Genomic DNA, 27,646 nt, shown 5'->3' on the forward strand with positions numbered 1-27,646 from the left:
TCGAATGTTTCTCGAGAGTTTTGCGGATATTTTGTTCGAGAACGACACACGAGAATGAATTAAAAACGATTCACTCGTCGCTCAGTTTGTGGCAGGAAATCCTTCGATTTCGAATATCGTTAATAATATTATTAGCGAATGATTGACGATAGTTTTACGATAGCCCCTCATACCAATTGCGGATATTATTCGAATGTTCGACACAACTTTCGAAAACGATATCACATTCGAAGAATTGGCAATTGTTTTTCGGGTGTACACAAGCACGTTGTTCTTTTGTTTGTCAAAAGTTTAAAAACGATATCGTTTTCGAACATTTGGCGAATGTTTTTTCTTCACAAGAAAAATTGTTTCGAGAAACATTTTTTACTTTGAAAATTTTTTTGTTTCAAAAAAAAAAATTTACGTTGTTTGTAAAAAATTCCCATTTGCTTTTTTCAAATAATTTCGATATAAATGCTACCCCCCATACCATTGCTATCGAAAACGATATCGTTTTCGAATGTTTCTCGAGAGTTTTGCGGATATTTTGTTCGAGAACGACACACGAGAATGAATTAAAAACGATTCACTCGTCGCTCAGTTTGTGGCAGGAAATCCTTCGATTTCGAATATCGTTAATAATATTATTAGCGAATGATTGACGATAGTTTTACGATAGTGGCGAAAAACATTTTTTGTGGAGTTTCTTGATGTTTCTGTTATGTACCTTTTCCGTTTTTATTTCTTTATGTTTGCGACGCGATATTTAACTGTTGATAAACATTGTTGTCTTGTGTTTGGCAACCTACCCATATGTTGTCTTTATCAACACTTATTGTCTATATTATACGTAGCATTTATATCGAAATTATTTGAAAAAAGCAAATGGGAATTTTTTACAAACAATGTAAATTTTTTTTTTGAAACAAAAAAATTTTCAGAGTAAAAAATGTTTCTCGAAACAATTTTTCTTGCGAAGAAAAAACATTCGCCAAATGTTCGAAAACGATATCGTTTTTAAACTTTTGACGAACAAAAGAACAACGTGCTTGTGTACACCCGAAAAACAATTGCCAATTCTTCGAATGTGATATCGTTTTCGAAAGTTGTGTCGAACATTCGAATAATATCCGCAATTGGTATGAGGGGATACGATACACAGAAAAATATATTTCAAAAATTTTTATATATTTTCGTTCGTGCTGTAGTTTTTTCATACTGTACAGATTCCTCACATAAGATACATGTGCAGTTTCTTATATCCATCCGAAAGCCACTTTTTTTTCAAAAATACACATATAAGATTTTCTTGAGATGCAAATCACTATCCTATTTTTCCCTACATTCCCATTATTTGCACTCATATTTGCTCTCTTGTTTGGTAAATGCTCTCAACTTTGTTATCTTTTTCGTTTGAATGGTCTCATCGTCTCACGATCACATTGAAACTACATCAACAAACCACAACAACACACAACCTGACAGAAATACAACTAAACATGGTTTTTCCTTCCCACCATCGTCTCACCATCACATTGAGACTATATCAACAAACCACAACAACACACAACCTGACACGACAAAGCTCCAATCCGCCCGTGCCTTGGCTGTTTTTTGTTTGTTCAGCTGATAGTTGATACGTGCTGACATGTTGCAAAATATTTTGATTTTGGTGTTTCTTTGGAAAAGCCGAAAAGTGAGTGTGATTCTCATTCATATGAGAATACTAGACACTTAAAGAGTTCGGTTTTTCGCTAAAAAGGCATCATTTCAAAAACTGAGAAGCCAATTGATAATTCCCTTCGCCGGGATGAAATCATGATATTGGTAGCGATCAGTAAAATTTTGCAACACTGTCAGTTCGTTTTGAAAAACATTACTCTCTGTAATAGAGGGTAATAAATGAAGTTGAGCCAATGGGGGAATACTCCACTCAAACAATTTTTTAATTCCTTTAATATGAAGGCAACATCTAATATCTCAATCTAGTGCTGATAGACTCACCATGTATGAATGTACATATGGTTCATATTGTTCTGCTATGCTCACAAGACGATAACAACTACAGTGAAAACAAGTAAAAAAGTATCAGTCGGCTTTGCCGACAGAGATATACCCTCAGCCTGTGCAAATTGAAACATTTTTTTTTCACAAAAAACTTATGTATTTAGGGGTTTCAAAATTTTGGTCTCGTATGAACCGACAAAAATGTTGATTAGGATTAAAGTTTTTACACCCTTCGGGCTGTTTTCTCAAGAAGTATGGACTTGCCCCTGAAACAACTTTTACTATCGTAATTAAGGCAGCGAATGTAAGTGGCTTCAACAAAAATCAAAGTGATTCAATAGCAGGTCTTAAAGTGAACTTATCCAAAATTTTGTGTGAGAGGTACGGGATGGATTGGACAAATATAGTCCATATTCGAACCTGATCTATATCTGGTAGATATTATGAGAATGTGTACAGTATGGACCGAATCGGTCACTCCCATCAAGAGTTATCGTGCCCACAATTTTTCCGAATATTTTTGAACTTTTGTGGGGTAGGTACCTGAAGGAGTGGACCGATATGGCTTATCTACGAACTTAAACTAAGTTTGGAAACAATATTACGAAGGCCAAATTTTGGCCGGAACCGGCATTTCCGTTCGAGAATTATCTTGCGCTTCCACCCATAAACATGGTGTCATAGGGTTTGTTTTTCAACTTTCAGGCTATCTTTTCAGGAAGTATGGACTTGCCCCTGAGGAAACTTGTACCTTCGTATAGGGGACAGTGAATACAAGATGGTACAACAAAAACCAAGGCGATTCGAGAGCAGGTCCTAAACTGAACTTTTCCGAAATTTTGTGTGGGAGGTACTTGAAGGAGTTTACTGATTGAGTCCATATTGGAACCTCATCTAAGTCTGGTAGAAATTTCATAATGTGCAAAGTTTGGACCAAATCAGTTACTCCCTTCAAGAGTTATCGTACGCACAAATTTTCCGAACATTTTCGAACTTCTGTGGGGGAGGTACCGGAAGGAGTGGACCGATATAATCCATATTTGAACTTGAACTAAGTTTGGACAAAATATTACGAAAGCCAATTTTTGGACCGAATCGGCAGATCCGTTCGAGAGTTATCTTGCGCTCCAACCACTACACACGGTGTCATAGGGTTTTTTTGTAACTTTCAGTCTATTTTCTCAGGAAGTATGGACTTGCCCCTAATGAAACTTACAGCGTCGTATAGAGGACAGCGAATACAACTTGCGTAAACAAAAATCAAAGCGATTCGAGACCAGGTCCTAAACTGAACTTTTCCGAAATTTTGTGTGGGAGGTACCCGAAGGAGTGGACCGATTGAGTCCATATTGGAACCTAATCTAAGTTTGGTAAAAATTACACGATGTGCAAAGTATGGACCAAATCGGTTATTCCCTACAAGAGTTATCGTTCGCACAAGTTTTGCGACAATTTTTGAACATTTGTGGGGGAGGTACCTGAAGGAGTGGACCTATATGGCCCATCTTCGAACTTAAATCGAATCTGGACAAAATATTTCGATATCCAAAATTTGAACCGAATCGATTGATCCGTTCGAGAGTTATCGTGCGCACCAGCCAGCCAGACAGACCGACAGACAGACAGACGGACGGACAATGCTAGATCTACTCAAAATTGTCTGAAACGGATATCGTACAAACATACTTGGGGTCTAAAACCATTATTTCGATGAGGCACATTTTTGGTCGTATCAAAGTGTAAATACCCTCTTTAGCCTAAAGGCTGAGGGTATAATCATCCGAAGAAACGGTAAATTACAATAATACGAAATAGCCGGCACAATTCGAGATTCATACGACGCACAATGGTTCAGATTTCGATTTTCGTGGGCAAAACTCCAATTTTTTGTCGTCACCGATGATTGTTAATTTCTATATGGGACTCGATAGTGAACATATTGAAACTAAGGAATCCAAAATATTAGGTCAAAATATTGGAATACGTGGGTGTGGTGTGCCCTAAAGACGACTTTTTTTGCAATTTTGGAAAAAACGCCATTTTTGAAAACTTCTGGAAAAATAACAAGTAAAAAAAGTGTCAGTCGGCATTGCCGATAGATATATACCCTCAGCCAATGTGAAGTGAAACTCTCACCTACGGACAGATGAATGTATTTAAGGTCTCTTCAGAATTTTGTGGCCCTTTTTGGACATTTGAACTTGCCGAAAAAAAATTTGGAACAGAAATTAACTGCATTAAAAAACAAATTTTGAACCTTTGTGGGGGAGGTACCCTTAGGGAGGACCGATATGGGCCATTTTAGAAGTTAAACTAAATTTTGACAAAATATTAAGAGCTCTAAAGTTTGGACCAAATCGGTTGCCCCATTCAAGTGATATCGTCCTAGCATATTAGTGACATTTTGTAAATATTGGGGAGAAGTACCGGAAGTTGTGGACCGGTATTGCCCCATGAAACTAAGTTTGGATATAATGTCACGAAGACCAAATGTTGGACCAAATCGGTTGAACAGTTCGAGAGTTATTGAGCTCTCCGACCGCCACATATGATGACATAGGGATTATTTACACCTTTCAGGCTGTTTTCCTAAGAAATATGGACTTGCCCGTGAAAAAACTGTTACCGTCGTAATGGAGGTAGCGAATGCAAATCGCTTCAACAAAAATCAAAGTGATTCGAGAGCAGGTCTTAAAGTGAACTTATCCGAAATTTTGTGTGAGAGGTACCAGAAGGAGTAGACAAATATAGTCTATATTCGAACCTGAGCTATATCTGGTAGATATATTAGGATGTGCAAAGTATAGATTACATCGGTCACTCCCTTCAAGAGTTTTCGTGCTCAAAAATTTTCCGAACATTTTTGATGTTTTGTGAGGGAGGTACCTGAAGGAGTGGACCGATATAACCCATCTTCGAATTTAAACAATGTTTTGATAAAATATTACGAAGGCCAAATTTTGGACCGAATCGACAGATCCGTTCGAGAGTTATCTTGCGCTCCAACCACTACACAAGGTGTCATAGGGGCTTTTTGCACCTTTCCAGCCATTTTCTCAGGAAGTATGGACTTTCCTCTGATGAAACTTGTACCGTCGTGTGGGGGGAAAGTGAATACAAGATGTTGCAACAAAAATCAAAGCGATTCGAAGGCAGGTCATAAGCTGAACTTATCCGAAATTTTGTGTGGGAGGTACCCGAAGGAGTGGGCCGATTGAGTCCATATTGGAACCTTATCGAAGTCTGGTAGAAATTCCACGATGTGTAAAGTATGGACCAAATCGGTTACTCCCTTCAAGAGTTATCGTGCCCACAAATTTTCTGAACATTTTGGAACTTTTTTTGGGGGAGGTACCGGAAGGAGTGGACCGATATTGCTCATCTTCGAACATAAACTAAGTTTGCACAAAATATTACGAAAGCCAACATTTGAACCGAATCGGTTCATCCGTTCGAGAGTTATAGGCTAAAGAAGGTATATTCACTTTGAGGCGACAAAAATGTGCCTCATGGAAATAATTTCGATAGGGCTTCCGGTTTCCAAGCAAAATCGTGAAAACCTAAAAAAGATCTAACTATGTGAACTTTGACCGCGATTTGTTTGAAAATCCCTTCGGCGATTTTTTTTTTGATTTTTCTCATCTATGAAAATTGTAGTTTCAGAAACCGCAAAAATTTCACAGGTGTGATACCTCTCTGAACAACAGCTTTTATTAGTCTTTCCATACTTCTCTCGATAATGGATATCTTCCGAGTTGTGAACTTTAACGTCAGAATCTGTGTAGCAGTCCTCGTATCACTTGCAGATACCAAAAAAACATACCTGTTAACAAAAATGTTTCTTGGCTACTTGAACATGTTTTTGCAAAATATATGGACTTGAATCAGTTTGGAGTACACCAAATGCAAAAAAACAGCAAATGTTAAACGCTCAGGTTTTGGAAAGCCATTCCTCTGCTTTGAAAACGCATAAATTTGTGAAAGCCCCACTGGTTAAAATCTATTGTTATGAAGAGTTATGTGGTTGATGTTCGTTTTTTGTGATGTGACCTATGGATTTCTCCAGCTTTTCATATTGCCAATGTTGTTGTGGTTGTTGTACGGCGGTTTCGTTATTTCTCAAGAGATACATACACATCGATATGCAAACATACATAGCTACCTACAATCTCCTCCGAATACCAAATTCATATTGATAGGTAATGAATGAATGGACCCCCAAAGCAATGTGTGCGTCCGACTGATATATAGTTTTGTATGTATAGATTTGTGTGAAGCGGTTTTCCAGTATATATGTAAGTGTTTGCTAGGGTAAACAAAAACAACAAATTCAATTTTCCTTGTTAAATTTCCCTTCTGAAATGAAAAAGTTTTTTTTTTCTCACAAATAATGCCCCTGAGATGAAGTGTGGGCAAAGAACCCAATGATACAATGGTCAATTTTGTTACACCCCTCCAACTCCCCCACAAACATGAAAATTCAGCCAGCATAGCATTGTGTTTTTTGCGCCACTAAATAATGATTGATGAGTTTTTGTTTTGTGGGTTTTACTCTGCTCTGTTGGAGAATGATGTTTTGTATGATCGGAACACCCACCCAACTGGGTTGGTGGCTTGGTGTTTTGGGCCGAGTTTTATTAAACAAATTTGATTTGTAGTTATTTTCCTCCTCCACACAACTTTAGACCGGTAAATATAGGTTTTAAAACTGCCACTAAAGGTGTAAAAAAGGGAGGCTGAATTTGTGTGTTATTGCCACTCTTTTTTTTTTTTGAGTTTCAATGGCAAGCGTGATTGATGAGAAAACTAGGCTAGACGCAATAAATTGGAAAAAGTTCAATCGTTTAGAAGGAAAAAAGTTTACTTTCTACAACGAATGATTGATTAAATTGTATATTGGCTTAGATGTAAGCGAGGGAAATTGATTTTGTGATGTTTAGATAAGTTGATTTAATTTAGAATGTATCGAATGATGATTGATTTAACAATTGATAAATTTAAACACTTCACATTGCGTCTGTGTTGGAATTTTGCAGTGATATTTATTGTAAACGGTTTTGTTACCTGTGTGGGAACTGTGGCGTATGATGAAACCTCCTTTGGAGTAATTTTTATAAATATAAATCATACGCCACAGTGATGTAGGGAATGGAGTAGTGTTTTCACTACTGTACACGATTGAATCCATGAAAAATATATTTAATAAAAAGTTAAATTTTTATTAAATATTTAAAATTAAAATTAATTAGTCCCTCATAAACACGTTAAAAACTAAGAAAGATAACTGTCGAGCTGACGAAGCGATTTGGTCTAATATTTGGCCTTTGGTCTAATATTTTGTCTAAACGTAGTTTAAGTTCGAAGATAGGCCATATCGGTCCACCTCTTCCGGTACCTCCCCCGCAAAAGTTCAAATATTTTCGCTAAAATGGTGCGCACGACAACTTTCGAAGGGACACGGTGCTCTTGAACCAACTTTAAATGAATGGAGCTTACACCTGGGTAGTTTTTGCGGATTCTGAAACTACGCTATTCATATATGAGAAAAATCAAAAAATATCGCCGGAGCTCTTTTTAAATAAATCGAGATAAATTTTCACATTTTTAGGTAATACGTGCACTTTTAACAATGTAGATTCGATCTAAGTTAACCACAATCAATCCAATAAAGCTACAATTTGATTAAAACCCAAGACAACCTGTGTTATAACTCTCTCGGTAACATTTTATAAATTTCTGTGACAGAAATTTCTGCGAGAGCTATCCCACCAATCAGAGGGAACTTGTGTCGTTACATGCCACATATATCGACTTTATTACCATTTTTAAAGCTCTTGGACATTTTCATCAGGAACCATGACCACGACAAATGTATACCTTTGTAATCAGAATCACAAGGAAGGAGTTGTTTAGTATAGTCCATATTTGGACATGATTCAAGTTTGAGAGAAAAATTACGATGTGCAAAGGTTGGACCAATGTCAGTAATTTCTTTCGATAGTTATCGTGCATACCAGCCATTCTTTTCGTCCATAACGCTGTACCTTTTGTACAAATTTCATAACGTTTCTCGAACAGCTCAAAACAGCAAACCAAAGCGAAAATTTTGAAATTTGTCCGGAATTGATGAACGTTTGGAAGAAAATTTTCCATGTGCAAACATTCGAACAGGTTGGACCGACTTTAGTTTGGACAAAAAATTACGAGGTGCAAAGTTTGTACCAAATCGGTTGTTTCGTTCGAGAGTTATCGTGGGCACGATAACCAACCAAACTAATTGACTTCAAATTATCTGAAACGGATTTCATTTAAACCTACTTATGGACCAAAATCATTATTTGGATGAGATCCCATCAAAGCGTATATACCCTCGATATCCTAAACGCCGAGGGAACAATTATGGGCATGGTTATTGAGGTGTGGCTCCCTCTCCGCAAATGTTCATAACCTCTTTCTTTTCTCTACCATAGAAAGACGCAGATAGTTTACAATCACTGCTTCAAAGTACCTCGTCCCTAAAAACGTCGGGAAGCTTGGAAACTTGGGACTATTATCGCTATATACGTACATGCCAGAAGCAAACAAGTGTGCTAAACATCGTCGTACGAAATCGTCGAAATCGACGAATAACCCATTTGGACCACTGTTTGTATACACCAAAATTCTTGTCCCTAGAACTTTCCTTCGGCATAGGAATTATTTCCTGCCTAAATAAAGGGTGTTTTTTTTTAAGCCCGATAGAACTTGAAATTGTAAAAAATAACACAAAAAATTAAACTGTAATAAAAAAAAATATATTTTTTCTCGAAAGATCAATATATGACATTAACATTTGAAAATGATTTCGGGCATATGGGCACCGCGGCTGTTCTTGACGAAGTGCATTCTGGACGTTAAATTTTGGCCACTTTTTCGAGCACTGCTGGCCGTATGTCACGAATAACACGAACAATGCTGGCCTCCAAGGCATCAATTGTTGCTGGTTTATCAGCATAAACTAGTGACTTCACGTAGCCCCACAGGAAATAATCGAGAGGTGTCAAATCGCACGACCTTGGAGGCCAATTGACAGGCCCACTTCTCGAAATGAACTTATCGCCAAATTTTGATTTCAATAAGTCGATGGTTGCGTTCGCCGTATGGCACGTAGTGCCATCCTGTTGAAACCACATCTCCTCCGGATCAACGTCATCCATATTTTCAAAAAAAAAAAAAAAATCATTGATCATGGTGCGGTAACGTCCTCTATTGACCGTAACGCGAGCTCCGGCCTCATTATACCCTCATTTACACTTTGATACGACCAAAAATGTGCCTCATCGAAATAATGGTTTTAGACCCCAAGTATGTTTGTACGATATCCGTTTCAGACAATTTTGAGTAGATCTAGCAATGTCCGTCCGTCTGTCTGTCTGGCTGGCTGGTGCGCACGATAACTTTCGAACGGATCAATCGATTCGGTTCAAATTTTGGGTATCGAAATATTTTGTCCAGATTCGATATAAGTTCGAAGATGGGCCATATATGTCCACTCCTTCAGGTACCTCCCCCACAAATGTTCAAAAATTGTCGCAAAACTTGTGCGCACGATAACTCTAGGGAATAACCGAATTGGTGCATACTTTGCACATCGTGTAATTTCTACCAAACTTAGATGAGGTTCCAATATGGACTCAATCGGTCCACTACTTCGGGTACCTCCCACACAAAATTTCGGAAAAGTTCAGTTTAGGACCTGGTCTCGAATCGCTTTTATTTTTGTTTACGCAAGTTGTATTCGCTGTCCTCTATACGACGCTGTAAATTTCATTAGGGGCAAGTCCATATTTCCTGAGAAAATAGCCTGAAAGTTACAAAAAACCCTATAACACCGTGTGTAGAGGTTGGAGCGCAAGATAACTCTCGAACGGATCTGCCGATTCGGTCCAAAATTTGGCTTTCGTAATATTTTGCCCAAACTTAGTTCAAGTTCAAAGATGGATTATATCGGTCCACTCCTTCCGATACCTCCCCCACAAAAGTTCGAAAATGTTCGGAAAATTTGTGAGTACGATAACTCTTGAAGGAAGTAACCGATTTGGTCCATACTTTGCACATTATGAAATTTCTACCAGACATAGATGAGGTTACAATATGGAGTCGATCGGTAAACTCCTTCGAGTACCTCCCACACAAAATTTCGGAAAAGTTCAGTTTAGGACCTGCTCTCGAATCGCCTTGGTTTTTGTTGTAACATCTTGTATTCACTGTCCCCTATACGAAGGTACACGTTTTCTCAGGGGCAAGTCCATACTTCCTGAAAAAATAACCCGAAGGGTGTAAAACCCCCCTATTGCACCCCCATTGTCTATGTCGGTCCATTCCTTTATGTACCTTTTCCGAAAATTTTTTGAAAAATTTTGAAACCCCCTAAATACATAAGTTTTTTGTGAAAAAAGTGTTTCAATTTGCACAGGCTGAGGGTATATCTCTGTCTGCAAAGCCGACTGATACTTTTTTACTTGTTTTTGAAGAAATAAGGTCCGATGATGCCACCAGCGTGAAAACCGCAACATACGGTGCATTTTTCTGGATGTAATGGAGTCTGTAAGGTCTCTCACTCCATATGCGGCAATTTTGCTTTTTAACAAACCCGTTAAGCCAAAAATGCGCCTCATCCCTGAACACAATTTTGCGATAAAACAACGGGTCGAATCTACGACTGATTTTCAAAGTAAATTTGGATAATTTCGTAGCGTTGTTCAAGCGTGAATCTATTCATGATGATTTGTCAGAGTATACTGAAACAAATAAAAAAAGTTTCATCAAAATTTAATTTTTTGTTTTACTTTTTACAATTTAAAGTTCTATCTAGCTTAAAAAAACACCCTAGCTTCTTAGGTTGTGCATCAATTCGCTTGCTGTCCGTGAGGACGTTTCCTGCTTAGGAACTTCAACAAGGACTGATGTTTGCTTGTAATGTTCTATCATCATATCATGAAAGGTATAACGAGTGGTTTTGTCTAAGGGTGAGGTAGGCTCCGTCGCTGCCACTGTCGGCCTAAAGACCTACAAACCTAAAGTAAAACACGAGTGTTTACAAGCTCAATCTTTATTGTCAATCTTTATTGGCTGTTGGCTCGGCAGTTGTCGGTTGTGGCTCGACAATCGTCTGGTGTGGATCGGCTCCACACTACTCGGGTTGCTGTCGGTTTGGGACAATCGGATGGCTTTCGGCGCGGCAGTCGTCGGGTGGTTTTGGCTCGGCCCTACACGACTTAGGTTGCGGTCGGCTCGGCGCAATGGCTTCCGGCTAGGCAGTTGTCCAGTGGGGCTCGGCTCTATACGACTCGGGTTGCTGTCGAAAGAGTGTCAGCTCGGCAGTTGTCGGATGTGGCTCGGCTATGCACTCGGGTTGCTATCGGTTTGGGATAATCGGGTGGCTTTCGGATCGGCAGTTGTCTGGTGTGCCTCGGCCCTACACGACTCAGGTTACTGTCGGCTCGGGGCAATGTCTTCCGGCTCGGCAGTTGTCCAGTGGGGCTCGGCTCTATACGACTCGGGTTGTTGTCGGATGGCTGCCACCACGCCTTGCTGTCGGTTCGGGACAATTGGGTGGCTGTCAGTTTGGCGGTCGTTTGACTCGGTTCTGTCGGTTAATATTTAGGAACAGCCTATAAACATTGAGCTAGCTGTGCACGGTGCTCTTGAATCAAATTTAAATGGAAGGTGCTTACACCTGGGAAGTTTTTGCGGATTATGAAACTACAATGCTCATAGATGAGAAAAATAAAAAAAAAAAAACGCCGGAGCGCTTTTTAAATAAATCGCGATTCAAGTTGACATTTTTAGGGGTTGTTTAGGTTTTTGCAATTTTGCTTGGAAACCGCAAGTCCTATCAAAATGAAAATAAAAAAATGTTGTAGCTATCAAAATTCTCTACAAGATGTTTTCGTAGGTTTTACAACTTTTGAGATATAGACGTTGAAATTGGGACTATTCAAATTCTGTATCGTCTTCAGTATCGTCTTCTTATAAAACAATGTAATGGCTGCAATTTCCCAACATAAACTTATATATCTAACAAAATGGTAAAACCTAGGAAAAATTACATAAGCCAGTCTTGTAGAGAATTTTCACAGCTATAAGATTTTCTCAGGTCCCATGCCGATAAGACTTTCCGTATTCAAGCAAAATCGCGAAACCCTAACAAAAAAACCTAAAAATGTAAGCTGAGCTTCTTTATCTCAAAAATGGTACAGCCTAAGAACAAATCATAAACGTCAATCCTGTAGAGAATTTTCACAGCTACAAAATTTTCTTTAGCTCCATTTCGATTGGACTTGCGGTTTCCAAGCAAAATCGTGAAACCCTAAAAAACAACTAAAAATGTGAATTTTGACCGCGATTTATTTAAAAATCCTTACAGCGATTTTTTCTTGTTTTTGGATTTTTCTCATCTATAAACATTGCTGTTTCAGAATTCACAAAAACTTCCCCTGTGTAAGCGGTGTTCATTAAAAGTTAGGTAAGGCACACCATTCATGACATTGTTTTATAAGGGGGCGATACAGCCAGTGCATTGTCCCAATTTGAACTCAAATATCACAAAAATGGTAAAACCTACGAAAATACCGTAAAGGTCAATCTTGTAGAGAATTTTTTACAACATTTTCTTCAGTCTCATTTTAATAGGACTTGCGGTTTCTAAGCAAAATCGTGAAAACCTAAACAACCCCTAAAAATGTCATCTTGAATCGCGATTTATTTAAAAAGCGCTCCTGCCATTTTTTTTTTTGTTTTTTTCTGATCTATGAACATTGTAGTTTCAGAATCCGCAAAAACTTCCCAGGTGTAAGCATCTTTCATTTAAATTTGATTCAAGAGCACCGTGTGTGAGCATTAAACTGGCTATGAGCGTTGAGCTTGCTAAGAGCTTGGAGCTTGCTAAGAGCTTGGAGCTTGCTAAGAGCTTTGAGCTTGCTAAGAGCTTGGAGCATACTAAAAGGCTTGGAGCTTGCTAAGAGCTTTGATCTTGCTAACAGCTTACTAAGAGCTCAAAGCTTACTAAGAGCTTGCTAAGAGACTGGAGCTTGATAAGAGACTTCTTCGAATCATAGCTAACGAGTAACGAGACTGCGGACGAGCCACAGTCTTGTCTTACTTTGTAGGCTGTTGATCGACATCTTCGGTGAATAAAACTGAAATATACATTCGGGTGGTAACACGAAGTGAATGAGAATTATAGTGCATCAGTGATTGTCATTTATTACACCGAAGTTAAATTTGTCCACTATGTTGACTGTGCAGCAATAGTTGATGGTAATGAATACGTGTAGGAGTACACATATAAACGGTCACGTTACAAAGGCCGGTGCCCAATCACACTGACAAGGAATCGTACACATGTTTATAGCCAATACTGTGTTTTAAAAGCCCCGGATAAATTTTGAAGATTTATGCCATTTTATACCTGTAAATCACGGTTTTTTACGTTTAAAACTTGTTTACTGTCGAAACCCTAAACAATTGTCACATGGATCATCCCTGTTACTTACTTTAATCAAGTGGCCCTGATGTAGAAAATTTGCATGAGCCGATCAAAGATTTCCAATTTCTTCGATAATGCATAGATCTTTTCAGATGAATGAAATTAAACATTAAATAATCCAAAATCATAGGCTATATACCAAAAATGCAAGGATTCTATAGAATCTTACTTTCGACGTAAACGTTTAAAACGCCGATACAAGTGTATTCATGATGACAATCATAAAACCTAAAATTTCAATTCTCATTGAATTTCCAAAAACTTTGCCTTTTTAAAAAATGAAATTATAGTCCGTAAATTAAAGCAATAACTAGATTAGAATTTCCAAACTATAATCTAACAATTTTTTTCCAAAAATGCTAAACATAAATGTTTTGTGGTTTAGTTGTTAGTGGTTTGGGGGATATTTTTGAGATTTTGTGGTTACATTTGCCATGAATGTCATAGCTGGTTTCGTTTCTCTTTTCATGGAATTACAAACAATAAATTTAAGTTGACCAGCAACCAGCATTATTATCATCATTCAAAAGTACCAGACTAATAGGTTATGTTGGCAATTTGCCGTTTACTTTTGTTCGGGGTCAAATGTTTAAACTGAAAAGGGGATTTAGATCTGTAGAAGTAATTACCTTCAAATTAAATACTCAGAATTTATGTTCATAACCTCAAAGTAGGAAATTTGTCTGTGGTTTTGTTTGCCAAAGGAGTTTAAAATGAATGGATTATGGAGGGTAATAACAAAATTGTAAATTGTAAAGCAATTTAAGGATATCTAAAACAAGTAAGAAAGTATCAGTCAGCAGACGGAGATACACCCTCGGCCACTGACAAAAAAAAAAAAAACAACCAAAGCAAACACAATAATTATTCCGTATATAAAATATATTGATTTTGTGTCATGAGTTTGCTTTAAAATCTGTACTAACCGTAATGTGTCAAATCATTGACATATACCAACAATTTTTAGTAACCAAACTTCTTCATAGAAAACTCGAAATATTAAATTACGTTAAACTAAGTTTGGAAGAAATGTTTGAAACAGTTTTAGAGTTATCTTGCACAATAGCTGACAGGGTTTTAGAACTTTTAGGCCATTATCTCAGGAAGTATTGACTTACTCCGGAAAAAAGTTGTACGGTTGTAAATGAGGCCGCTAGAACAACCTACTTAAAAAAAGAATCAAAACCATGCCAGAGGATCTCTTAAACTTCACTTTTTTTTTTTTGAATGAGTGGATAGATATAGTCCATATTCCAACCTTATACATATCGCACCTGTTCAACAAAAGGGTAGTAACTCAAAATGTTGAAATTTTCACTTTTCATCAAAGAACGATACATAATAATCAACTCCACCTACTGTAAAAAATTCCCATTGTTTTGTCTACTCTTTCGTCAAAAAATATCGATATGTCAATTGTCATCTCTTCAAAATAACTACTCTGTATCGACAAAAGAGACTTATTTCAAGTTGCGCCCACATGTTTCAGGCATTTACATCGCGATTTTTTCCAGCAAAAGAGTAGTATTTCGAATTGTTCCCTCTTAATGTTATCAATCGCCGCCCATTTTTTCATTTAAAGGGGCACAAGTCGAAATAATCTCTCTACTAAAACAAACATTTGTTTCAACAAAATGGTAGTAACTCGAAAAATGGTTAGAAATATGACCAAATAGTTAATGAAATAAAAAGAAATCCAGTGCTGTAGTGTAGTAAAAAATATATCTTTACGATGGCATAGTTTTTTTGTGTATTATACCTTTAACATTAACATAAATCGTTTTTTGTCTCTACTGAAAAGTAGACAATTTTGAGTTACTACCCTTTTGTTGAACAGGTGCGATATGGAGTGCAAAGTATGCACCAATCAGAAACTTCCTGCGAGAATTATCTTCCTGATTTGCCTTTTTGGTTGGTGCCGTCAGGGTTTCATGGAACTTTTAGGCCAATATCTCAGGAAGTGTGGACTAGCGCAAGAGAAAAAGTGTACCGTCGTAGGGGAGCCGCAAGGACAACTTGCTGAAAAAATTTTGTTTTAGTGTTATCTTGCACAATAGCTGACAGGGTTTTGGAGCTTTTGGGCCATTATCTGACAGGGTTTTGGAGCTTTTGGGTCATTATCTCAGGAAGTATTGACTTACTCCGGAAAAAAGTTGTACCCTTGTAAATGAGGCCGCTAGAACAACCTACTGAAAAAAAATAGTCAAAACCATGCGAGAGGAGCTCTTAAACTTCCCTTTTTCGAAGGAGTGGATCGGATTGATATAGCCCATACTCCAACCTGATACATAACTGGATGAAATAATATGATGAGCAAAGTCTGCACCAATCAGAAACTCCCTGCGAGAATTATCTTGCGGATTTGCTATATTGGTTGGTGCTGTCAGGGTTTCTTGGAACTGTTGGGCCAATATCTCAGAAAGTATGGACTTGCGCAAGAAAAAAGTGTATCGTCGTTAAGGGAGCCGCAAGGACAACCTGCTGAAAAAAAATTTCAAAAATTTCCGAGAGGAGTTCTTAAACCTCACTTTATCCAAATTTTGTGTGGGAGGTTCCCTAAGGAGTGGACCAATATAGTCCATATTCGAGTCCATATTCGAACCCGATCTATATCTGGTGCAAAGTGCAAAGTTTGGACCAAATCGATTGCTCCATTCAGGAGTTATCGTTCACACCATTTTACAGACAAATTTTGAACTTTTGTGGGGGAGGTGTCTAAATGAGTGGATCGATATCGCCCATGTTCGAAGTTAAACTAAGTATGGCCAAAATATTACGAAACCCAAAATTTGGTTCGAATCGATTGATCCGTTCGAGAGTTATCGTGCGCACCAGCCAGACAGACATACAGACGGATGGACGGACATGGCTAAATCGACTCCAAATTGTCGCAAACGAATGTCGCCCAACATTTTTATACCCTCGGCATTTATGGTAACACTTTCATACGGGTAAAATGTGCCTCATGGAAATAATGGTTTTAGACCCCAAGAATGTTTGGAGGAAATCCGTTTCAGACAATTTGGAGTCGATTTAGCAATGTCCGTCCGTCTGTCTGTCTGGCTGGTGCGCACGATAGCTCTCGAACGGATTAACAGAACGGTCCAAAATTTGGCTTTCGTAATATTTTGTCCAAACTTAGTTTAAGTTCGAAAATGGGTCCGATTGACCGATATACCACGCCTTCCGGTACCTCCCCCACAAAAATTCGAACATGTTCGGAAAATTTGTGCGTACAATAACTCCTAAAGGAGGTAACAGATTTGGTCCATACTTTGCATATCATCAAATTTTTACCAGATTTAGATGAGGTTCCACTCTTTCGGGTACCTCCCACACAAAATTTTGGGAAAAGTTCAGTTTAGGATCTGTTCTCGAATCTCTTTGATTTTTGTTGTAGTAACTTGTATTCACTGCCCCGCTTACGACGGAACATGGTCATTAGGGGCAAGTCCATACTTCCTGAGAAAATAGCCTGAAATGTGCAAAAAACCCTATAACACAGTGTGTAGTGGTTGGAGCGCAAGATAACTCTCGAACGGATCTGCCGATCCGGTCCAAAATTTGCCCTTCGTAATATTTTGTTCAAACTTAGATTCCTTCAGGTACGTCCCCCACAAAAAGTGGAACAAATCTTCTGAATAACTCTAATATATCTACCAGGTATAGATCAGGTTCAAATATGATCCACATTTGTCCACTCGTTCATGTACCTCCCGCACAAAATTTCGGTTAAGTTCACTTTAAGACCTACTCTCAAATCTCTTTGATTTTTATTGAAGCAACATGCATTCGCTGCCTCAATTACAACGGTAAAAGTTTTTCCAGGGGCAAATCCATACTTCTTGAGAAAACAGCCCGAAAGTTGTAAAAAAAAGTAAAAAACCCCCCTATAGTGGATGGAGAGCACGATAACTCTCGAACTGATCAACCGATTTGGTCCAAAATTTGCCTCCGTCTTATTTTGTCCAATATTAGTTTCAGTTCGAAGATGGGCAATACCGGCCCCCAACTTCCAGTATTTCCCCTCAATATTTAAAAATCTCACTAAAATGGTATGTACGATATCTCTTGAACGGGGCAACCAATATGGTCCAAACCTTGGATATCCTAATATTTTGTCTACATTTAGGTAATCTCGGCCCTTTCCTTGGGGTACCTCCCCTCAAAAGTTCAAGATTTGTGACTAAGTGCACTTTAGGGTCTGTTCGAAGACCTTTGGAAATGTATACCGATGTTGATTGTTGTGGCCCTCTTTACAGCGATATGTTTTCGTGGAAAAGTCCATGCTTCCTGGCATACTGGTCCAAAATTTATACGATGACGCACTGAAATGACTAGTGGTCCACTTCCAAAATAGACAAAATTCAGAAAATACCCTAAATACATTCGACCAGCCCGTATATGAAAATTTCAATTCACATAGGCTGAGGGTATATCTATGTCGGCAAAGCCGACTGATACTTTTTACTTCTTGTGTTTTCTTTTCATATTTCTTATGCTTTTATGGTATTCCTTATGTTGGGGTAGGTGCTTGGAGGATGAGCGCAATGGAGTAGTTATGTTTTTTCATTCAATTTGTTGACTTTTTTGTTAAACCTGGCAAAACCTGGCCATGTATTGTGTTTGTCAATACTCATAATATTATACGTGACATTTATACCAAAGTTATGTGGAAAGTGTATATGAGAATTGTATACGACCAAATCAAAAATTTCAGTAACAGGTTTTCTGGGCTGACAATAGTTTTTGTAGAAATTCTAGATTATGATAGTTCCTACCTTAGGTATTGTCAATGATTTTTACAATATTGAGGAATTACGCAAGTTGTTTTTGTTTTGTATGTTTGGAGCAAAAGATGGTATTTTTTTGGTTTAGCAACTGCAATGCTTGCACAAGGCAAATGAATTGTTGGAACAAAAATAGATATTGTTGTTGCAACAAAAGCGAGAATTATTTTTTTTCTCTGTGTGTATCTTGTTAGTGGTAAAGTAGAAAATGAGAACTTAATTTGCCCAAACACAAAAGAAACCTTTTGAAACATTTGGGGAAATTGAAATTTTATTTCATTTTCATCTTCATGTTTGTAGTTTGTCTTTTTGTTTCAGGTCTTCTTCTTCGTATCTTTCTTTATCCAATACATAAAGTCATCATCGTCAGCATCATTTCCAGTATGGGCGCATAATCAAATTTGTAATGTTAATTTGATTTTTTCCAATTTTGCCCAAAGGTACAACATTTTTATTCTCAAACATCATCTTGGCAAACATATGGAGGCTAATGTTACGAACAAATAACAATATGTTAAGGGCAAATGTAATACAGACCTTGACATGTGTCAGAGGAATTTTTTATTTGTACCTTTTGGATTTTCAAAGGCGCCAACCTTTCCAAATCTCATACTTCCACCCTAAAAATATCTTAATCTTCCACAAAATTATTTCCCACAGTTAAAGAAATGCAAACCGAAAAAAATAATTTATTCACTCATTTTGGGGGGGGACAAGTAAAACAAACAACCAAAAAAACAACTATACTCAAGAAGGATGCTACAAAATAGAATAATTTCCTTAAAATTCTAATTACGTAAAATTACAAAATAAATGTTCTTGTCGCAACGGATTTATCCGGTCATTTTTCTACACAGCGTTACACTATACACACTTGAAACATTTTTTTAGAGTTCACTTATAAAAACTTTCATTTCACATTCAAGCCACCCTGCCTTGCCTTCCTGTTTGTTGTTGAGAGGGTCAGAATATTCTCGCAACCTTTTCAATTTTATTTAAATATGTTAAGGCTTAGGATACAGCAGAACAAATACAATGTGTCCTCTTCAGCACAAACAATGACAGCATCAAGAGCTGCAAAAATAAGCTAAAATGGGTAAAATCTACCACGACACCCAACCCTACAAGAAGATGCTGAACCACTGCCTACATTTATACATCCTTAGCCTGTTTTAATCAGCTCTTTTCCTATTCATGGCTTGTCTGTCAGTCAGCAGCATCAGAAAGAGGAACAAGAAGAATATTTTCTGCCACTATCTCACCCAGTGACAGTTATACCCATCATCAACACCATCATCAGCACCATTCAACGTCGTTGTTGTCGTCATTGTCATTGTCGACAAAACTCGTCACTTCATTTTTAAATCAAAAGAAGGAAAAGGAAAAATCACAGGAAATGAGTGGTGTGGGGGTCAGGCATTTTTGCTGTTGGTGTTGTTATCTTCCGGTTCCTCGCCATATTTGCCGAGGTAATTCTGGTTTTTCATGGGGTCGAAAGTCACTTCGTCCCTTTTCACAATCACGGCATATGGTCCTCTTTGAACAAGAGGTTCTTAAAGAAAAGCCATTTTAAATTTTGTAGTGTGAACTAAATTTGCATAACAACATAATTGAGTTGCCTGGCATATGTTTTGTTGCTTTGCTGATTCGTTGTGAGATTTGTGACACCATTTTTGTGAGTAGATTATATAAATATAATTTCCAACTCAATATGCTTCACCGCTGCAATGGTTAAAAAATTTTGAAAAGAAATAATAAAATTATTTATCGTCATTGCCTATAAATTCATGATTATATTCAGACTGTTCAGACTGTTATATTTCGTTGTTCTTTTTATATTTTATATATTATATATTATATATTATTATATTTTATATTTTATATTTTATATTTTATATTTTATATTTTATATTTTATATTTTATATTTTATATTTTATATTTTATATTTTATATTTTATATTTTATATTTTATATTTTATATTTTATATTTTATATTTTATATTTTATATTTTATATTTTATATTTTATATTTTATATTTTATATTTTATATTTTATATTTTATATTTTATATTTTAAATTATATATTTAATATTTTATATTTTATACTTTATATTTTCTTTTTTTTTATTTTCTATTTTCTATTTTCTATTTTCTATTTTCTATTTTCTATTTTCTATTTACTATTTTCTATTTTCTATTTTCTATTTTCTATTTTCTATTTTCTATTTTCTATTTTCTATTTTCTATTTTCTATTTTCTATTTTCTATTTTCTATTTTCTATTTTCTATTTTCTATTTTCTATTTTCTATTTTCTATTTTCTATTTTCTATTTTATATTTTATATTTTATATTTTATATTTTATATTTTATATTTTATATTTTATATTTTATATTTTATATTTTATATTTTATATTTTATATTTTATATTTTATATTTTATATTTTATATTTTATATTTTATATTTTATATTTTATATTTTATATTTTATATTTTATATTTTATATTTTATATTTTATATTTTATATTTTATATTTTATATTTTATATTTTATATTTTATATTTTATATTTTATATTTTATATTTTATATTTTATATTTTATATTTTATATTTTATATTTTATATTTTATATTTTATATTTTATATTTTATATTTTATATTTTATATTTTATATTTTATATTTTATATTTTATATTTTATATTTTATATTTTATATTTTATATTTTATATTTTATATTTTATATTTTATATTTTATATTTTATATTTCATATTTTATATTTCATATTTTATATTTTATATTTTATATTTTATATTTCATATTTTATATTTTATATTTTATATTTTATATTTTATATTTTATATTTTATATTTTATATTTTATATTTTATATTTTATATTTTATATTTTATATTTTATATTTTATATTTTATATTTTATATTTTATATTTTATATTTTATATTTTATATTTTATATTTTATATTTTATATTTTATATTTTATATTTTATATTTTATATTTTATATTTTATATTTTATATTTTATATTTTATATTTTATATTTTATATTTTATATTTTATATTTTATATTTTATATTTTATATTTTATATTTTATATTTTATATTTTATATTTTATATTTTATATTTTATATTTTATATTTTATATTTTATATTTTATATTTTATATTTTATATTTTATATTTTATATTTTATATTTTATATTTTATATTTTATATTTTATATTTTATATTTTATATTTTATATTTTATATTTTATATTTTATATTTTATATTTTATATTTTATATTTTATATTTTATATTTTATATTTTATATTTTATATTTTATATTTTATATTTTATATTTTATATTTTATATTTTATATTTTATATTTTATATTTTATATTTTATATTTTATATTTTATATTTTATATTTTATATTTTATATTTTATATTTTATATTTTATATTTTATATTTTATATTTTATATTTTATATTTTATATTTTATATTTTATATTTTATATTTTATATTTTATATTTTATATTTTATATTTTATATTTTATATTTTATATTTTATATTTTATATTTTATATTTTATATTTTATATTTTATATTTTATATTTTATATTTTATATTTTATATTTTATATTTTATATTTTATATTTTATATTTTATATTTTATATTTTATATTTTATATTTTATATTTTATATTTTATATTTTATATTTTATATTTTATATTTTATATTTTATATTTTATATTTTATATTTTATATTTTATATTTTATATTTTATATTTTATATTTTATATTTTATATTTTATATTTTATATTTTATATTTTATATTTTATATTTTATATTTTATATTTTATATTTTATATTTTATATTTTATATTTTATATTTTATATTTTATATTTTATATTTTATATTTTATATTTTATATTTTATATTTTATATTTTATATTTTATATTTTATATTTTATATTTTATATTTTATATTTTATATTTTATATTTTATATTTTATATTTTATATTTTATATTTTATATTTTATATTTTATATTTTATATTTTATATTTTATATTTTATATTTTATATTTTATATTTTATATTTTATATTTTATATTTTATATTTTATATTTTATATTTTATATTTTATATTTTATATTTTATATTTTATATTTTATATTTTATATTTTATATTTTATATTTTATATTTTATATTTTATATTTTATATTTTATATTTTATATTTTATATTTTATATTTTATATTTTATATTTTATATTTTATATTTTATATTTTATATTTTATATTTTATATTTTATATTTTATATTTTATATTTTATATTTTATATTTTATATTTTATATTTTATATTTTATATTTTATATTTTATATTTTATATTTTATATTTTATATTTTATATTTTATATTTTATATTTTATATTTTATATTTTATATTTTATATTTTATATTTTATATTTTATATTTTATATTTTATATTTTATATTTTATATTTTATATTTTATATTTTATATTTTATATTTTATATTTTATATTTTATATTTTATATTTTATATTTTATATTTTATATTTTATATTTTATATTTTATATTTTATATTTTATATTTTATATTTTATATTTTATATTTTATATTTTATATTTTATATTTTATATTTTATATTTTATATTTTATATTTTATATTTTATATTTTATATTTTATATTTTATATTTTATATTTTATATTTTATATTTTATATTTTATATTTTATATTTTATATTTTATATTTTATATTTTATATTTTATATTTTATATTTTATATTTTATATTTTATATTTTATATTTTATATTTTATATTTTATATTTTATATTTTATATTTTATATTTTATATTTTATATTTTATATTTTATATTTTATATTTTATATTTTATATTTTATATTTTATATTTTATATTTTATATTTTATATTTTATATTTTATATTTTATATTTTATATTTTATATTTTATATTTTATATTTTATATTTTATATTTTATATTTTATATTTTATATTTTATATTTTATATTTTATATTTTATATTTTATATTTTATATTTTATATTTTATATTTTATATTTTATATTTTATATTTTATATTTTATATTTTATATTTTATATTTTATATTTTATATTTTATATTTTATATTTTATATTTTATATTTTATATTTTATATTTTATATTTTATATTTTATATTTTATATTTTATATTTTATATTTTATATTTTATATTTTATATTTTATATTTTATATTTTATATTTTATATTTTATATTTTATATTTTATATTTTATATTTTATATTTTATATTTTATATTTTATATTTTATATTTTATATTTTATATTTTATATTTTATATTTTATATTTTATATTTTATATTTTATATTTTATATTTTATATTTTATATTTTATATTTTATATTTTATATTTTATATTTTATATTTTATATTTTATATTTTATATTTTATATTTTATATTTTATATTTTATATTTTATATTTTATATTTTATATTTTATATTTTATATTTTATATTTTATATTTTATATTTTATATTTTATATTTTATATTTTATATTTTATAATGTGTCCAGCTACTCCTCATCTTAATTAAACATTCATTTTAATACCAAAAATATTGGGGAACATTAAATTGTGTACATAAGTCCTCGGGAGAGACCTGGTAATTTTTTTTCGTAAAGGAAACAAATTATAATTTCTTTAATCCATGTAGTTTACTGATGTGTTTTTCTCATCCTGTCCTATATCCGTTGTTTATGTGCCCAACTTTGTTAAAAACTCATAAAACAGCAAGGCGAGATAAACGTTTATCATATAACATTTTTATTGTTGTTCCTGTTGGCTAGCATTTGGTCAGTACCTCCAGCGGCTGCCTCCAAAAAGCTTGTTTTGTAATATTTCACAAAAGTTTACAGCCACAAGTTATACAATTCGTTGCTTTGGCTGACCGGCTGACGGGTTGGCCATCTGTTAATCTGTTGTTTGGCTGGCCAAAAAGAAAAGTCCTACATCATTGGGTTTGTTATGTGTTTGTGCTTTTATTTATTTCCGTTGTTTACTGTAGAACTGCTGCCGGTGGTGGCCATATAACATCGAGTAGAACAAGGATGCGGACAGGAATAATAAGAAAAACAACAAAAATCTTATTATTTCCTACCCGACCAACAAAGATGCTTGGATGTTCTGTAGGACTGTTGATGCTTTTGCCGTGCTGCTGCTTGATTTTACTGTTACCACCATGGTTGGTTGTTGCTACTCCCTCCAATTTATTTCTTTTGTTGTTCAAGGACGAAGTTACTCGTGCATTGAGTAAATCTGTAACACTTAGACTTAATTTATGGCACACAATACAGTATTAACCCATTTCATGTCTGCTTTTTACTCCCTCTCTCTCTCAGACAAAAGAAATTTCTTCCGTTTCCTTTGATTATTGGTGTGTGTGTGTGGGAATGATGATGACCAATGATGTTGAAAAATTGTGCAAATAGGGTGTTGGGTGGGGGTTGAGAATTTAAGAAAAGCATTTGTTGTTAGTTTTGCTCGTCAAACAACAAAATAAATCGGATAACAATTTTATTAAGTTTAAGGGGAGAAATAGCAGCAACGGCCATAAACTAGATAAGGAAACAAACCGAAATGAAAAAAACATTTTCAGGGAAATTGAAAGAGAAAGTTTAACAACAAATCCTTTGGGCTTTGTAAACAAATGCTTTTTTTGATGTTTCAGTTTCGTTTATTGCTACCATTAAAGTCAATTTGTGTTGGAATGTAATCAAGTTTAAAAAATATATGTCGTAGATAAGAATTATTGAATATTCATCTCATACTTACCTCCATAACAAATAAAATGTATACAATAATATTTATTTTTCTCTTTTCCAGGTACGAATATTAATTTTTTATCATAAAACGTTGAATTAATAAAAACGTCCATGGTGAGTTTAATTTTGAAGTATTAGATTATGATATTTTTTGCACCTGTACTAAACCTTTTTAATATACCAAATTCGACTTACCTTTAGTGTAAGCCCAACAAAAGTAAGAAAAAACTAGTAAGCAATGGGGTCGGCAATGTGGTAACCTTTAGCTTTAGATGAACTAATCAAAAAATGTTGTATATACAATTTGTCTCATATTTGTTCATACATATACATACATACGTACATATATTACACCTGAAAATTTATTTGTTTCGAAGCTTAGTTGTGAAATTTAGTTTTGCGTATTGTTTTCGTTGCCACTATTCTCTTAAAATGGATATTTGTGGGAGAACATCCAATATTTTCAGAAAAAATACGATATTTACCCTTAATAAATGATGTGTATATACTCAAATTGGAGCAAGTTTTTATGATAGTTTTTACTTTTACAGATTTCTTTCCTTTAGAAACTTATATTAAAATTTAGTCGGAACACCTTTTTCTTTGGGAGATTTTGATTCAAATCTGAAACATTTGGAAAGGAAACTAATATAAAAATTCATATGTTTATACCCCAGTTATTGCTGTAATTGTCTTAAAATCCGTTATGTGTTCATATATGGTTAGGTTAGGTTTAGGATGCGCAGCTGCCGTGCTGTCAGCAACTCCACCCGGAGACCTTGAGGTCCATTGTGATCATCATGTGTTCATATATAGTTTATCCTGAGAATTATAGTGAAATTTGACTTAGAATATTTCATTCTTTGACACCATACGTCTACTATAAAGTTTCATGTTACTTTCATGCGCTAACTCAAAAAAAGTGCAAAAAAATTGCAAGCAAAAAAAAATCAGCAAAAATTTTTTGGTTTTTTTATGAATTCGGTAACTTTGATGTAGAATATTTTCGCCTTTGGCATTTCTTTCTAAAATGTGTTTTTGTTAGACAATCTGGAGCCAATTTGGGAAAAGTGCGTTACATTTGGCGCGACATTACATCATGTAATTATACCCTCAGCATTTATGCTAACGAGGGTATATACACTTTCATACGGGTAAAATGTGACTCATCGAAATAATGATTTTAGACCCCAAGTATGTTTGGACGAAATGTGTTTCAGACAATTTGGAGTCGATTTAGCAATGTCCGTCCGTCTGTTTGTCTGGCTGGCTGGAGCGCACGATAACTCTCGAACGGATCAACCGATTTTGGCTTTCGTAATATTTTTCCCAAACATAGTTTAAGTTCGAAGATGGGCTATATTGGTCCACTCCTTCCGGTACCTCCCCCACAAAAATTCAGAAATGTTTGCAATATTTGTGCGCACGATAACTCTTGAAGGAAATAACCCATTTGGTCCATACTTTGCACATCGTGAAACTTGTACCAGAGGTTTCAAGATGGACTCAATCGGTCTATTCCTTTGGGTACCTCCCACACAAAATTTCGGAAAAGTTCAGTTTAGGGCCATCTCTCGAATCGCTTTGATTTTTGTTGTAGCAATTTATATTCACTGCCCCCCATACGACGGTATAAGTTTCATCAGGGGCAAGTCCATACTTCCTGAGAAAATAGCCTGAAAGGTACAAAAAAACCCCTATGACACCGTGTGTAGTGGAGCGCAAGATAACTCTCGAACGGATCTGCCAATTCGGTCCAAAATGTGGCCTTCGTAATATTTTGTCCAAACTTAGTTTAAGTTCGAAGATAAGCCATATCGGTTCACTCCTTCAGGTACCTCCCCCAAAAAAGTTCAAAAATATTCGGACAATTTGTGCGTACGAATAACTCTTGAAGGGACGGAGCGATTTGGTCCATACTTTACGCATCCTAATATATCTACCAGATATAGATCAGGTTTGAATATGGACTATATTTGCCGATTCCTTCGGGTACGTCCCACACAAAAAATTTCGGATAAGTTCACTTTAAGACCTGCTCTTGACTAACTTTGATTTCCGTTAAAGCAACTTGCAATCGTTGTCTCAATTATAACGGTAAACTTTTTTTTCAGTGGCAAAACCATACTTCTTGGGAAAACAGCCCGAAAGTTGTAAAAAACCCTTATGGCACCATATGTAGTAGTTGGATAGCACAATAACTCTCGAAGTGATAGACCGATTTGGTCTTCGTCATATTTTTTCCAAACTTAGTTTAACTTCTAAAATGGCTCATTTCCGTCCTCTCCCTAGGATACCTCCTCAAAAGTTCAACATTTGTGTCCAAGTGCAGTTTAGAGCCATATTAAATTTTTCGTGGACAACTCCATGCTTACTGGCATACTTGTCCAACTGGTGTACGTACTATAACTCACAGAAATGACTAGTGGGCGCGATATCTATCGAATAGATATGACT

General features: G+C 32.4%; 2 protein-coding genes across 19 annotated transcripts in view; one reads left to right on the top strand and one right to left on the bottom strand.

Annotated features, from left to right (window-relative positions):
- Window positions 1-27,646, bottom strand: part of Nadsyn (NAD synthetase) — a 443,475-nt gene that overhangs the window by 158,963 nt on the left and 256,866 nt on the right. The window lies entirely within an intron of this gene.
- The window catches only part of Nna1 (Nna1 carboxypeptidase), a 411,438-nt gene that overhangs the window by 133,966 nt on the left and 249,826 nt on the right, over window positions 1-27,646 (top strand). The window lies entirely within an intron of this gene.

The sequence above is a fragment of the Musca autumnalis genome, unplaced genomic scaffold, assembly GCF_047663935.1.
Source record: "Musca autumnalis isolate F117 unplaced genomic scaffold, ASM4766393v1 scaffold_3, whole genome shotgun sequence".
Taxonomy (NCBI): Eukaryota; Metazoa; Arthropoda; class Insecta; order Diptera; family Muscidae; genus Musca; species Musca autumnalis.